The sequence below is a fragment of the Diceros bicornis genome, chromosome 34 (genome assembly GCF_020826845.1).
Source record: "Diceros bicornis minor isolate mBicDic1 chromosome 34, mDicBic1.mat.cur, whole genome shotgun sequence".
NCBI lineage: Eukaryota > Metazoa > Chordata > Mammalia > Perissodactyla > Rhinocerotidae > Diceros > Diceros bicornis.
The window spans coordinates 23,031,141-23,046,895 of NC_080773.1; the positions used below are offsets into that span (position 1 = coordinate 23,031,141).

Sequence of the window (15,755 nt, forward strand, 5' to 3'; positions counted from 1 at the left end):
CTTTCGATGACCTTGACAGTTTTAAAGAGTCCTGGTCAGGGATTTTGGAGAATGTGCCTCGCTTGGGACGTGTCTGATGTTTTTCTCCTGATTAGACAGGGGTTGGGGGTTTGGGGAGGAAGACCAGGGAGGTAGAGAGCCCTTCTTGTCACGTCACGTCGAAGGTCCACGCTGTCGACATGACTTATTACTGTTGGTGTTCACTACTCTTCGCTCACTACTCTTCCACACTCCTGGAAGTAAAAGTGGTAAGCATGTCCCTAGTGCATATGTATTTATATTCATTAACTTATTTTAATCCTCACAACCCTATGGGGGGGGGGCACCACTTTTAATCCCATTTTACAGATAAGAAAACTGAGGCAGAAGGAGGTTGTAGTGACTCGTCCAAGGTCACACGTCAATTAAGTGGCAGAGGTGGGATTTGAACCCCAGAGGTCTGGTTCCAAAGTCAGGGGTATAGACCGCCATCCGTTCGTTCTAAAGTACATACGTACGTGACCACACTTTGGCAAATTGTAAAACATATGTATAATGTAAATTTAAAACAAGTGACGGGGCCGGCCCTGTGGCCTAGTGGTTGGGTTCAGTATGCTCCGCTTCAGTGGTCTGGGGTTCTCCGGTTCAGATCCTAGGCGCAGACCTACACACGGCTCGTCAAGCCATGCTGGGGCCACGTCCCACATACAGCAACTAGAAGGATGTGCAACTATGACATACAACTATCTACTGGGGCTTTGGGGGAAAAAAAGGAGGAGGATTGGCAATAGATGTTAGCTCAGAGCCGGTCTTCCTCAGCAAAAAAAAAAAACAGGAGGATTAGTGTGGATGTTAGCTCAGGGCTGATCTTCCTCACACACACACACAAAAAAAGATTCAGCGCTCTCACCACCGTGGTCTGGGTTCGTCTCCCAGTCAGGGAACCACACTGCCCGTCTGTCTGTTGTTGTCATTCTGTGGCGGCTGCGTGTGACTGTGATGCTGAATGCTATGCCACCGGGATTTCAAATACCAGCAGGGTCACCCATAGTGGACAGGTTTCAGCGGAGCTTCCAGACTAGACGGACTAGGAGGAAGGACCTGGCCACACACTTCCGGAAAAATTGGCTGTGAAAACCCTGTGAATAACAGCAGGGCACTGTCTGATGGAGCGCCGGAAGGGGAGAGGGTGGCGCAGAAAGACCAGATAGGGTTCTGCACACAGGGTCACTAAGAGTTGGAGTCGACTGCATGGCACTAACAACAACAGTCTATCTAGAACATTTTCATTTGCCCAAAAGGAAACCCCAGGGGCTGGCCCAGTGGTGTGGTGGTTAAGTTCACACACTCTGCTTCTGTGGCCCGGGGTTCACGGGTTCAGATCCTGGGTGTGGACCTACACACCACTCATCAGCCATGCTGTGGCAGCGTCCCACATACAAAATAGAGGACGATTGGCACAGATGGTAGCTCAGAGCCAATCTTCCTCACCAAAAAAAGAAAAAAAGGAAACCTCATACCCATTAAGTGGTTATTCCTCATTTCTCCTCCCCCCACCCCTGGGAACTGCTAATCTGCTTTCTGTCTCTATGGATTTACCTTTTCTGGACGTTGCATATAAATGGAATCATATGATATGTGATCTTTTGTGTCTGTAGACTACTGTCTTTAATCTTTTGGTTTCTTTGTACTGTTTTTTTCTTTTTTTGTGAGGAAGATCAGCCCTGAGCTAACATCTATGCCAATCCTCCTCTTTTTGCTGAGGAAGACTGGCCCTGGGCTAACATCCGTGCCCATCTTCCTCCACTTTATATGGGACGCCGCCACAGCATGGCCTGACAAGCAGTGCATCGGTGCACGCCCGGGATCTGAACCCACGAATCCCGGGCCGCCACAGCGGAGCGTGCACACTTAACCACTTGCGCCACTGGGCCGGCCCCTGTTCTTTTTTTTTAATAACATCTTTGTTGACATATAATTCACCTACCATAAAATTGATCCATCTAAAGTGTACAAGTCAATGGTTTTTAGTATATTCACAGAGTTGTGCAACCGTCACCACTATTTAGTTCCAGAACGTTCTCATCACCCCAAGAAGAAACTCTGTGTCCATGAATAGCCATGTCAAATTCCTTCCTCCCGCAGCCCCCCGCAGCCTCTAATCTGCTTTCTGTCTCTATGGGTTTGTCTGTTCTGGACATGTCATAGAAATGGGATCACATAATATATGGCCTTTGTGTCTGGTTTCTTGACTTGGCGTGATGTTTTCAAGGTTCATGCATGTGGTACCGTAATGCATCAGTACGTCCTTCCTTTTTATGGCTGAATAATATCCCACTGTATTGATACAGCACATTTTGTGTATCCATCCATCCACTGATGGACATTTGGGTTATTTTAACCTTTTGGCTCTTAGGAATAATGCAGCTATGGACATCTGTGTACAAGTTTTTGTGTGAACATTATGTTTTCATTTCTCTTGGGTGTATATGTAGGTGTGGAATTGCTGGGTCACGTGATAACCATGTTTAACTGTTTGAGGAACTGCCCAGACTTTTCCACAGCGTCCACACCATTTTCCATTCCCACCAGCCGCGTAGGAGGGTTCTGATTTCTCTACATCCTCCCCAACACTTGGTAGTCTCTGTCTTTTTGATTCTAGCCATCCTAGTGGGTGTGGAGTGGGATCTCACTGTGGTTTTGATTTGCATTTCCCTCATGGCTAATGATGTTGAGCCTCTCTTCACGTGCTTATTGGCCATTCGTAGACCTCATTCTTTTTTACAGCTGTATAGTATTCCCCTGTTTAGATAGACCGTAGTCTCTCTAACCTGCTATCTACTGATGGCCAGCAGAATGCTTCCAATATCTTGCTGTTACACACATTGCCATGAAACCTCCTAGATGTAGAATTTTGGATATGTCAGGTTGTACCTGTAGCATACATTCCCATAAGCGAAATCGCTGGGTGAAGTATCAACGCGTTGTCACCTTGATACTTATTACCCCTAAACAGTCGATTCTCGTTAATCGCGTGTGCCGTATTTGCAAATCCATCTACCTGCTAAAATTTCTCTGTAACCCCAAAATCAGCGCTCACAGCGCTCTCCTGCTCATTTGCGGACACGTGCGGAGCACTTGAAGAATCCGAGTTGCCCTCTGTCTGCTCCCCATGAGGTCAAATGAGGTGACACTCAGCCTGCTCCTTGCCGCCCTCATGCTGTGAACAAGTGTCTTTTCCTTGGTCCATTTAGTGCCACGTTTTTCACGTTTTTGTGCTTTTTATTGGTGATTTAGTTGTTTAAACTCCCCCCAAGCCTGGTGCTGACGTGCTGGCTAGTTTGCTAAGCTCACGAAGGCCGTGATGTGCCTGACAGAGAAAACACGTGTGTTAGATGAGCTCCGTTCAGGCCCGAGTTACAGCACGTGGGCCGCGAGTTCAGTGTGAACAAATCAGGAATATAGATTAAATAAGGCGTCTTTCACAAAAACACGCATAAAACAAGGGTATGTATTGATCGGCTGATGAAACTATCGTGACCAGAGGCTCCTAGGAACCTGTATTCCCCCCGGGAGCAATGGTTCATTATTCCCTAATTCAGTGTTCGTGGCAACTCTGTGGAACATAATTACCGCGAATTATAAGAATTGATTGTATAGGCTTTTTTTTTTTTGCACACGAGGTGTGCTTTCCTGGGATATAATTTATGGGTAATGCAATGAAGAGATCTTAAGTGCACGGCGTGGTGAGTTTTGACAATATTACCGATGTCACCATCTCTCGGCTCTAGACACAGAACGTCTCCATCATCCCAGAAGGTTCCCCTGTGGACCTTCCTAGTGGGTGTTTATCTCGCTCCATCTCCTCCCGCCCCTGAGGCAGCCACACCTCTGATTTTTTCCATGCGTTTCACCAGCACTTTTCATAAGGAGATCACACCCTGGGTAGTCTTTTGCGTCTGGCTTTCTTTGCCCAGCATGATGCATTTGAGGTTCATCTGTGTTGTTGTGTGTATCGGTCGTTTATTCCCTTTTATTGTTGAGCTGTGTTCCATTGTGTGGCCGTAACATAATTTGTTTATCCATTTACCAGTTGCTGGACATCTGCGCTATTTCCAGTTTGGGGCTTTGGTGAATAAGCCTGCCATGAAAATTTTTGTCCAAATGTTTCTGTAGACATACTTTTCACTTCTGTTAAGTAAATACCTTGCGTTGGAATTGCTGGGTCATAGAGTAGGTGTATGTTTAATCTTAGTTAATCCAGGCTTTTAATTCTCTTCTGGAACAAGACATCTGGTAGAAGGCCATCCCAGGGATGTTTGGCAGCTAAGTATTGCCAGGCCACTGGGTCTGTGTCTCTCTGATTCTCTTGACCTTCCCCTCAGGAGTGAAAAATGGCTGCTGTAGCACCAGCCATCATCATCACGTTTCACATCAGTCTTGCAAGCAGGAAGAAGGAGCAGAAACAAATAATCCTCCCAATGTAAGCCTCTGTCTTTTTATCCAAACGTAAAAGTCTTTCCCACGTCCACACTTAGCTGCAAAGGAGGCTGAGAAAGGAAGTTTCCGGCAAAGGGGCAAGGGCCTGCACTCATTCTGACTCATCCTCTCGGGTGATACATTGCTGAAAGAAGCCAAATCCAAGTTCTATTGACCAGATAGTCAGGCTGGGAGTAGCTCTTGGACCCTGGGCAACATCTTTAGCCCTCCTGAGCCTCAGAGAGGATCCTGTGAGGCCACCTTGTTGGGGGCCTGGACCTTGGCTGGAAATTGGCGGCTTGTGTTCGCTATGAGAGCAAGAGCCCCAGAAGGAAAACTAAAGATCCAGAAACTTCTAGAGGAGTGATTCTCAGTGTGGTCCCTGGACCAGCAGGATCAGCATCCCCGGGAACTTGTCAGAAATGCAGATTCTCAGGCCCACCCCAGACCTGCTGAGTCTGAAATCCAGGCTCTATTTTATGAGCCCGTCGGGTGATTCTGGTGCGGGCTCAGGTTTAGGGGCCGGTGGTCCAGGAGCGTGTGGGGGGTGTCATCCAGCTTTTGTTCCCTTCCCTCCTCTTAGCTCCGTCTTTTCCCGAACCCGAAGCTTCCTCTGGTGCCTGCTGCCCTGGGGGGCCTGTGTCCAGTCCGCGTAATCGTTCCTCCTGTTCCCTTCACCCCCCAGTGCCTGTTTCATTCCTTCTCAGAGTTTCCCTGTTTTTTTTTAATAAAGCAGTGTTGAGAAAAAACCCCAAACCTTTGGAGACACCTGATTTTCTTGGCAAGCCTGCAGCTTTATAGCTGCATTTAGAACAGCGGTGAATGGCAGAAAAGGAAAAAAAAATACACAAAACCTTTCCACTGTGTAACTACCTGTATAAATTGGGCTTTTAGGAGCCAGACGCTAGTTGTTTTATGAGCAATCCCAGTTTTATAGGGCACGCTTTTATGTCGTTAAACTGATTCAGTGATTTTAGAACTCTAAAGGTCACTGGGAATAAGGATGGTGTGGATTTTAATTGCTCTCTCTCTCTCTTCCCCGAAAGGGGTGGGAGTGGGCGGGAGTGGGCGAGGAATCAACATTTTTTTCCCCTGTTTTCCTTTTCCGCCTTTGAAATAGACACAGCATGCCAGTGGCTATATCTCCAGGGCCCAGCCAGCTCTTACTGGGCCTTTGCAGGGAATTGAAAAAGCAGCCTCCTCCGGAGGGTGCAGTCCCAGAGTCTCCTTTGTGTGAATTAGGAGAAGGGAGTCCTTTCTCCACATGGATGTTGCCCTTGTGAGCAGAGCCTGGGCTGGATTTGAGGCCCCGCTTGTCCCCATGACTGGATTCCTTTGTGCGGTGAACAACCTGTGCAACTGTACATGGTGGTTGGTATATGTATTATATACCCAGTGCAGATTACATGCGTCTGTGTTGTAAATTTACCTCCTGTATTAGTCTCCTGTGGCTTCCATAACAAGTACAACAAACATGGTAGCTTAAAATAATAGAAGTTTATTCTTTCACAGTTCTGGAGGCCAGAAGTCCAAAATCAAGGTGTTAGCCAGGGCCAGCAGGGCACTCAGAGTCGTGCTGTCTCGTGCCCTAGGGAAGACTCCTCCTTTGCCCCTTCCAGCTTCTGGAGACTCCAGTGTTCCTTGGCCTGTGGCTGCCTCACTCCAGTCTCTGCCTCCATCTTGACACGGCCTCCTCTCCTTTGTGTCTTCTCTTCTGTCTCTTAAAAGGCCCCTGGTCATTGGATTTAGGGCCCATCCAGGTGATTTAGGATGATCTCGTCTCACGATCCTTAATTACATCTGCAAAGAAGCTTTTTTCCCCGAATAAGGAAGGCCACATTCACAAATTCTGGGTTACGGACGTATTTTTTTTTTTTTTTTTTTTTTTTTTTGCCGAGAAAGATTGGCCCTGGGCTAACATCTGTGCCCATCTTTCTCTACTTTATATGGGACGCCGCCATAGCATGGCTTGATGAGTGGTGTGTAGCTCCACGGCTGGGATCCGAACCTGTGAATCCCGGGCCGCTGAAGCAGAGCGCGCGCACTTAACCACTATGCCACTGGGCCGACCCCGGGACTTATCTTTTTAATTGGGGGGGCCCCATCCAGCACTGCGGGTGCCTTGGACACGCATCATAGGAGCAGAACTTCTGGGCGTGTGGTGTGTCGAGTCCACGGTGGGCGTGCGTCACCCGATGCGGGTCTGGCCCGGGCGTGTAGGAGATGAACTGACTTCTCTCCGGCGTTTCAGGACAGCGTGAGGGGAAGGGGGCCCCCGTGGGCTCCTGGAGGAGGGCGGGGACCTGCAGGACGTGCACCCGTGGGGGGTAGGGGGGGCAGGCCAGGCTGGCACCACCGTGTGGTTCCCATGAGCTTGGCAGCCCGTCGGCCTGGCTTCAAATCCCAGCTCTGCCATTCTGCCAACTCTGCGGCCTCGGCCCGTCACCTAACCCTTTTGTCTGCCTCAGTTTCCTCGGCTGTGAAATGGGTGCGAGGCTAATGGCACCTGCCCCCGAGGATTGTTGTGAGGCTGGAGTGAAGTCAGGTGACGCCCTTAGGACAGCTCCCGGCACTTCGTGAGTGCTCAGCAAACCGTGGCTATGACGACGACGAGGATGATGCAGCAGGAGGCGGTGGCAGCCGGGGGCGTAGGGGACAGACCTGGACCACCTCAAACGCCTGGCCTTCCGAACTCCCGCCATCTGAGGACGGCTCCCGAGCGGGGGTCGGCCTTGGGTTGGGGCGCTGGGCTGGTGGCCCGTGAGGAAGGGGGTTGGCCTGGAGGAGCAGAGGCCAGGGGAGCCTGGCTGGAGGAGGCGGGCTTTCTAGGGTCATTGTGCCTGCTTTGGTCGATGTTTTATGGTGGACGTGAGCTCCACCGCCAGAGCTCGGCGCCCAGCGTGGGACGGAGTCCAGGAGGTGCTGGGTGACACTGGCGAGTCGGCGGCTGGTGGCTGGATGCGGCGGCGATATTTAGGATTCACAACAAGCAGTAGAGCGTGGGCGCCACCGGGTCGTGGCAGCCGTGGTGCGGGAGGAGCGTCCTGCAGGCCCCCCGCTGTGCTGGTCGCTGGGTCCTGGGGGGTCTCAGGAGGTCGCGAGCAGGCAGGTGGGGCGCTGGGGGCTTCGGGCAGCATTTATTTCCCGCTCAGTAAGGAAGGTTTGAGTATTTTAATCATGGGAGCAGCCGTGTGAACAAGCTGTGTGTTAACACAAGCTGGGGGGTGGCTGGTGGGAAGAGAAACGGGGGAGGCCTGGATCTGGGCAGGAATCGTGGTCCCAGAGAGGAGGAGAGAGAGTGGAGAGACTGGGGAGGAGGGGAGGATGAGACGTGGTGGCGCGTCTTAGCTGCTGCCGCGTCACAGACAACCCCGAAATCAGAGGCTGTTCTGGGCACCATTGCTGTTTAACAGATTACCCCCAAAATGTAGCAGCTTAAAGGAATAATTGTGTGATGCTCACGGGTTTTAGGGGTCAAGAATTGGACGTGGAGGGGCCGGCCCGCTGGCGTAGTGCTTAAGTTCGCACGCTCCGCTTCAGCGGCCTGGGGTTCGTGGGTTCACATCCCAGGCACAGACGTACACACCGCTCATCAAGCCGTGCTGTGGCGGCGTCCCACGTACAAAATAGAGGAAGATTGGCGTGGGTGTTAGCTCAGGGCCAATCTTCCTCACCAAAAAAAAAAAAAAAAAGAATTGGACATGGAATTCACACAGTGGGTCTCTGCTCTGCGATGTCTGGGGTCTGGGCTGGGAAGACTGACAGGCTGGGGGCTGCAGGCTCGTTCACACACGTGCTGGGCACCTGGGCTGGATGACTTGGAGATCGGCCGTCAGCCAGAGCACCTGCTCGTGGTGTCTCCCCGTGGCTAGCTCAGGCCTCCCCTTAGCGCGGCGGCCTCGGAGTAGGCAGACTTCTGTTAAGGTGGCTTAGGGCTTCCCAGGTTCATGTCCCAGTGGACGAGACAAAAACTGGATGGCCTTAGATGACGTAGCCTCAGAAGTCAGAGCCGCACTTCTGTGCACCGCCCTGGTTGAAGTCGTCACAAACTCGCCTCCATTCAAGGGGAGAGGGAAGATGGCCTGGTGGAAGATCACAGGGGACGGGAGACACCGTCACAGCCATCTTTGGAAACGCGATATGCCACAGTGGCTTAAATTAAACCATGGTCCTCGTGGTTGGAGTCCGGACTGAGCACAGCCGGGTACTTCTGGTCGTACCTGGGTGTCTGTGGTCAGCTGTAGGTCAGCGAGGTGGCTCTGTCTGCTTCTGGGGCTTGGCTGGCTGGGAGCTGGATGGTGCAGGCGACGGGCGTGTGCCTCTCGTCCTCCGACAGGCTAGCCCGGGCTTCTTCACATGGCAGCTGGGCAGAGTGGACGCGTGCCCGGCCTCTTCAGACAGGCTCAGAAATGCACACCGTCGCTTCCGCCACATTCTGTTGGCCAAGGCAAGTCAAAAGGCCGGCCCAAGTTCGAGAGGTGGGGTAATAGACCCCATCTCTTGATGGGAGGAGCTGCAAAGAATGTGGGACTGGGGAGGAGAATTTCTGGTCGCTTCTGCAGTCAACCACAGTGGTTCTTTTTTCAGATCCCTTTTCCACCAGCCCTCTCCCATTTTGCTGAGCCTCTCTTCTCAGTGATTCGTAGAGTGCAGTCCTTGACCCCTGGAAGGCTGTGAAAGTCCTTGCAGTGCGTTGCAAAGATATCTAGACATGCAAGCTCATTTGTGTTTGGCTGCAAATAATGGAAAATCTAACGGTGGCTTAAACTGTAAGGATTAAGAAGTCTGGAGGCAGGCAGCCCATGAGGAGTTGTTAAGAACCCAATCTTTCTCTCTCCTCTCAACAGTCATCCTCTGCGGGTGGGCTTATCTGCCTCACGTTTGTTGCCTCATGGTTGCAACCTGGCTGCCATAGCTGCAGTCATCACAACTGTACTCAAAGCTGGAAGTGGGGAGCAAGACTTTCTCCCTAAAAAAAAACTTTCTCAAAGCCTCCTCCAGTCTTCCCTGAAAATGTCATTGAGCAGAACCCAAGTCTATACCCTTTGGCTTTTACTATATGCAGAACTATGGCTACCCTAGCTGCAAGGACACATGGGAAACTGGGTGTCTGATAAAGGGGATGGGAGTGCCACTGGCTTGGTCCAATTATTTTAAAGCCATTTTGACCACAACCCATAGTAAGAAATAAGCACACATACAGACACACCATTGAAATCAATTTCACACACCGATACTTACTATGTATGATGCTTCTGACCATGTTCCATTCTGTTTCATTCCATTTTACTCTATACTATTTAATTTGAAAAAAAAAAAATTCCGGTCACAACCTGCTAATTTGATTTCACAACCCTCAAAGGCGTGACCCATAGTTTGAAAAAGACTGACTCAGAACGGTCGCTGTTTACATCTTGGAGTTGGCGAGCGTTCCCCGGAGCCGCATCGGGGCTCCTGTGAGCAAGGCGGGAGGAGGGCGGGGCAGCGGCGTTGAAAAAGCGACAGCTCGGCTCTGCCCACCCCATCTTCTCTTTCTGTCGTTTCCACCAGCAAAGGATCCAGTTCCCTTGACGCTCATTTTTATTACTTGCAACTAATCTGAGGGTCACTAAGATTCGCACTGGGAGATTAAAATGAGCCTGCCTCTGGAGCTTCGCAGGGACTTGTAATTCCTCTCCTGCTGGGCGGTCTGGCTTACATACAACTCCCGATGACAGCGCAGAACTCCGATTGCATTACAAGTGCCGCAGGAATTCACACGGTTTTCTGGAAGGACACTTTGTCATTGTTGCGTCATGGCTGTTCTCTCGAGCTGCTTGTGGTTTTGAGGCCCGGCTTTCCCTACTTTTTATAGCGTGGTGGCGAAGAGTGAGGGCTGCAGAATCACAGGGTCTGAGTTCGAATTTTGGCCCCATTGCGTCGTTTGGGGCGAGTCTCCTGAACCCCTCGGAGTCTCTGTTCCCTGAGCTGGGAAATGTGAGTCAGCGTTCTTCCCACCTCACCGGGGGCTGGGAGGACCAATGGGTATGGCGTTGATACGGCCTGATACCGGGGAAGGACTGGGGCGATGTGAGCTCTTCAAGATGCATCAGTCAGCTTCAGCTGAGCAATGTGCAGTAACAAGCGAGCCCCAGGTCTCAGTGGCTGACAAGAGCAAGCGCTTGTTTCTTTCCACGTGTATGCACTTCGTGGGTTGGCTGTGGCTCTGTCCATGTGTTCTCTCTCTTCTGGAACTCAGGCGAAACCATGCTATGGCTCTTAAAGCTTCTGCTCTGAAGGGGTACGATCCATCCACTTCAGTGTGAACAATTTGGGGTTGGCGACTCTGCCCACTAATTGTGTCCCCCTAGTCACTTTTAAGCTTTTGAGTATGTGTATCGAAGAGAGGGGTGTCTAGTGCCACCCCTGGTTGAGAACCGCTGGTGGTGCTCCCCAAGATCAAAGACTGGGTCTGCTCTTTTTTTTTTTTTTTTTTTTTGCTGAGGAAGATTGGTCCTGAGCTAACACCTGTGCCCATCTTCCTCTATTTTCTATGTGGGATGCCGCCACAGCATGGCTTGATGACCAGTGTGTAGGTCTGTGCCCGGGATCCAAACCTGTGAACCCTGGGCCGCCGAAGCAGAGCGTGCAAACTCAACCACTACGCCACCGGGCCGGCCCTGGACTGGGTCTGCTTGTGCTCGCTGTGGTGTCCTGAGCTCTCTCTCCCCCATGCTAGGCACATAGTGGGCACTTCATAAATGCCCTTTTCACTGGGCTGCTCCTTGAACGAATGAATGGGTTTATTTGTTTAACTTCCTCTGCAAATTCATTCATTCATTCCACAAATGTTTCTTGAAGCTCCTACTGTGTGCCAGGCACTGAGCATCCCACAGAGAACAAAACAGACAAAAATCTCTACCTTTGTTGGGGGGGACAGACAGTCAACAACCAAACGATCAGACAGACATGTGATATTTGATATTAAAGTATTTTTTTAATTAAGAATTTTTCATTACGGAAAATTCCAAATGTGCACCAAGTAGAGAGAACAGTAAAACGGGGATCCCCCCCTCCCCATCACCAACTCCACCAGGATTCAGTTGTCTGCCACTCTGCAGACCAGCACTGCCCAGGAGAGCTTTCTGCCACCAGGGAAATGTTTTGTGTCTGCGCTGTCCCCTGTGGCAGCCACCAGCCACGGGTGGCTTTTGAGCACTCGACCTCTGGCCAGCTTGACTGAGAACTAAATGTTTAATTTCATTTCATTTTTTAATGTAAGTATTTTTTATTTAAAACTTTGATATTCCTAATTGTCCTTTTTTCCAAATTTTTTTATTGTGGTAAAATACACAAAACATAAAATGTATGATCTTAGCCGTTTTTCAGTGTACAGTTCACTGGCATTAAGTACACACACACTGTTGTGCAACCGTCACCACCATCCATCTCCAGAACTCTCTTCATCTTGCAGAACTGAAACTCTGCACCGTGAACCGACAAGTCCCCATTCCCCCTTCCCCCGGCCCCTGGCAGCCACCGTCCTGCTGTCTGTCCCTCTGTATGTCATGAGGGGAGTCATACAGTATTTATCTTTTTGTGACTGGCTCATTTCACTAAGCATAATATCCTCAAAGGTCATCCATGTTGTGGCCTGTGTCAGAATTTCCTTCTTGAATAATATTCCATTGTCTGTATACGTTTTGCTTATCCATTCACCCATCAGTGGACACTTGGGTTGCTTCCTTCTTGCGGCTACTGTGAATCACGCTGCTGTGAACGTGGGGGTACCGATGTCTCGCCGAGACCCTGCTTTCCGTTCCTTTGGGTAAATACCCAGAAGTGGAATTGCTGGATCATATGGTAATTCTATTTTTAATTTTTTGAGGAACTGCTAAACTGTTCTCCACGGCAGCTGCACCATTTTGCATTCCCACCAGCAGTGCACAGGGGTTCCAATCTCTCCGCATCCTCCACAACGCTTATCCTCTGCTGTTTTGACAGTAGCCATCCTCGTGGGTGTGAGGTGGTGTCTGTGGTTCTGATTGCATTTCCCTAATAACCAGTGATGTGGAGCATCTGTTCATGTGCTGATGGCCATTTGTGTATCTTCTTTGGGGTAGTGTCTGTTCAAGTCCTTTGCCCTAATTTCATTTGATTAACTTGAACTTAAATGTACATACCCGCAGGTGGCTAGCGGTTACCGTACTGGACAGCGCAGGTCTCTATGCCCCCTGAACGCCCACAACTGGATTATTTTGCAGTAAATCACAGACATTTTATCATTTCACCCCTAAATATTTCAGGAAGTGTTTGTAAAAAATAAGAACTCTGAAGAAAAAAAAAAAGAACACAATGCCATTATTATACCCTGAATTTTATACACCATTTCTTAGACCCAAGGATTCAAGGAGACTTGGTGCCTGCCAGTTTAAGTAGGCCCTTGTGCATAACCCAGGGCTGGAGCAGATGATACAGAAACCCTTCTGAACGTGCTCAAGGGTCACACGTGGCTAAATGCACCAGGTGTAACAGCTGAGGCCTGGGGACTTTTGTCCCTCCTGGCTGGACTGTGGCCAGAAAGCTTTGGGAGTTGCCACACGAGATAATATTCACAATGGCAATTAAAATGATTACAGCAGTATAGATCGCTTGCCAAATAATTTACGACACGTGAAGGTTAAAGGTGTTCGTATGTAACAATCCTTTGAGGGGGGACATTATGTTATCCCCATTTTCCAGATGGGGAAACTGAGGCATGGGGGGATAAGTAACTTGTCGGATGGAGGGCACACAGCTGGGAAGTGGCAGCGCCAGGACGGCCTGCTCTGACCCATGCGCCACCCGGCCTCTCCAGCAAAGGGCTCTCTTAGTCCGGTGCGCCGGATGCCCACCAGGGGCCCTCGCGGGCCACGCATGCGTGCCAGCTTGGTAGATGCCGGCTGCTCTGACTCGGCTGCGTTGAGCCATCCTGGCCCCTCTCCTGATTTCTGACCTTTTAGATCCAGGTCCTGAGAATCAGGGAGACTGTGTGGAGATGAGACTAGGGGGCAGAGGACGGAACCCGGAGGCCTCTGCACCTCTGACCCTTTCTCATTAGCCAGCAACGTGTAGTAGTTCTCACAAAATAATAATATCGATGCCAGTAATATTGATACCAGCGTCTGTTGTGCACAGACCACAGGCCAGACCTTTTCTAAGAGCCTCTCCACCGCCATATGAGCGTTAACAGGGACTATGATTATGCCCATTTTACAGATGAGCACACTGAGGCCCAGAGAGGCAAAGTCACTTGCCCAAGATCACCCAGCCGGTGTGTGGGGAAGCGGGATTTGACCCCCTGACTCCAACCTCAGAGCTGTCACCCCACGCTGGACCTCTTGGCATCAACTCAAGAAGAGACATAGACACCAACCTGGGTGCCTGAATGGGGGACCCATCTCAGAGGAGCCCAGACCTGTTGATCATTGACATATTATTCTCTCTTTATTATGAAAACTTTCAAAAATATACAAAGTACCTAGAACGGTGTGATGGAGCCCCCAGGTACCTATCATCCGGCTTTAATAGTTATCAACATTTTGCCATTCGTGTTTCAGACAGTGAACCCCCCACCCACCACTCAATGATTTATTTTCTACAGTTTTTTAAGGTAAAATTTACATGCATTGAAATGCACACATCTGAGCTGTTAAATTTTAAACCCTCAGGTAACTGACACCCCATCACAATCTCCTCCATTTATTTCTCTGTTATCATCGGAACGAAAATGCACAAATAAAAGCTTCTCACGGAGAAGTCCGGAGCCTCCCGCCGGGCATTCACCTACGGACCCCATTTGGAGAAGCTTGTTTAGGAAGCACCCCTCCTGGTTCTGATTCTGCTGGTCCAGAGTTTGCAGAGCATGGGCCACACCTGAAACTCAAGGCAGGAAGGAGGGAAGAACCATCTGGAAGCTGGTGCCACCCTCCAGGCCGGGGCAGTGCACCTGGAATCTAGATGGGACAGGGTACCGTGTTCCAGGGTCTTGTGACAGATGCTTTCTAGATCTTTCCAGGGCCTGGGACTCTCGAGGAAGAAGGGAAGCCGCTCGATGCTCCCATTCCTCCTCTCGCTTCTGTGCCACTCTCTCTATCACTTTTTCGTATCTGAACTATTCCAAGCATTTATAAAACGATAACAAAGGCCTGTATGCCGTCACCCAGCTCTTTTTTTTTTTTTTTTCAGGAAGTTTGGCCCTGCGCTAACATCTGTTGCCAATCTTCCTCTTTTTCTTTTTTCTCCCCAAAGCCCCAGTACATAGTTGTGTATCCTAGTTGTAGGTCCTTCTAGTTCCTCTATGTGGGACGCCGCCTCCGCATGGCTTGATGAGCGGTGAGTAGGTCCGCGCCCAGGATCCAAACCTGCGAACCCCAGGCCCCTGAAGCGGAGTGCACGAGCTTAACCGCTGCGCCACCGGGCCGGCTGCTCACCCAGCTTTTTATCTTGGACATTTTTGCCATATTTGCTTCAGATTTTAAAAGAGGAACAGTATAATGAGCAGATCGTCTGGGATAGTGGTCAGGGTGGGGGCTCTGGAGGTAGCCTGCCTTGTCTCAGATCCCAGCCTGGGCACCAGCTGAGGGATCTTGGGCATATTGCTAACCATTCGGAGTGCCAACTGCCTCATCTGCCCAATGGGGCTGATAGAAGTACCTGCCTCGTAGGGATTTAGAGAAGGTGAGACGGGTTAATACGTGTAGAGTAGTTAAAACCAGTGGCCGGCACACAGAGGACCCTCGGTCAGTGTGACCCGTCGTCGTCATCACAGTCGATCCTCCTTATTCACGGATTCCATATGTGCGCATTCGCCTACTCGCTACCATTTGTAACCCCAAATCAGCATTCCCGGTGCTTTTCCTGGTCGTGCGCAGACGTGTGCAGAGCGGTGAGACGTTCAAGTCGCCCACGTTCCCAGCTGAGGCTGAGCAGGCGACGCTCTGCCTTCTCATCTCCGCTCTCCTGCTCTAAACAAGCGTCCTTCTTGTGGTCACTGTAGGGCCACGTTTGTTTGCATTTTTGTGCTTTTTGTGGGTGATTTCACCATTTTAAAACGGCCCCACTGCATGGCACTCAGGTGCTTTCCAGTGTTCCTAAGTGCAGGAAGGCTGCGACGTGCCCCGTGGAGCAAACACGTGTGTTAGATGAGCCTTGTGCTGTTGGCTGTGTGTTCAATGGCAATAAATCAACAGTGTGTATTGAATAAGGTGTCTTTACACGGAAACCAGTAGACCAAGGGTGTGTATTGATCGGTTGATGAAAATATCACCAGAAGCTCT

At 50.3% G+C, this 15,755-nt stretch overlaps 1 protein-coding gene across 1 annotated transcript in view; it reads left to right on the forward strand.

Moving 5' to 3' along the window:
* BICRA (BRD4 interacting chromatin remodeling complex associated protein) overlaps positions 1-15,755 on the forward strand; it is a 77,210-nt gene that overhangs the window by 35,221 nt on the left and 26,234 nt on the right.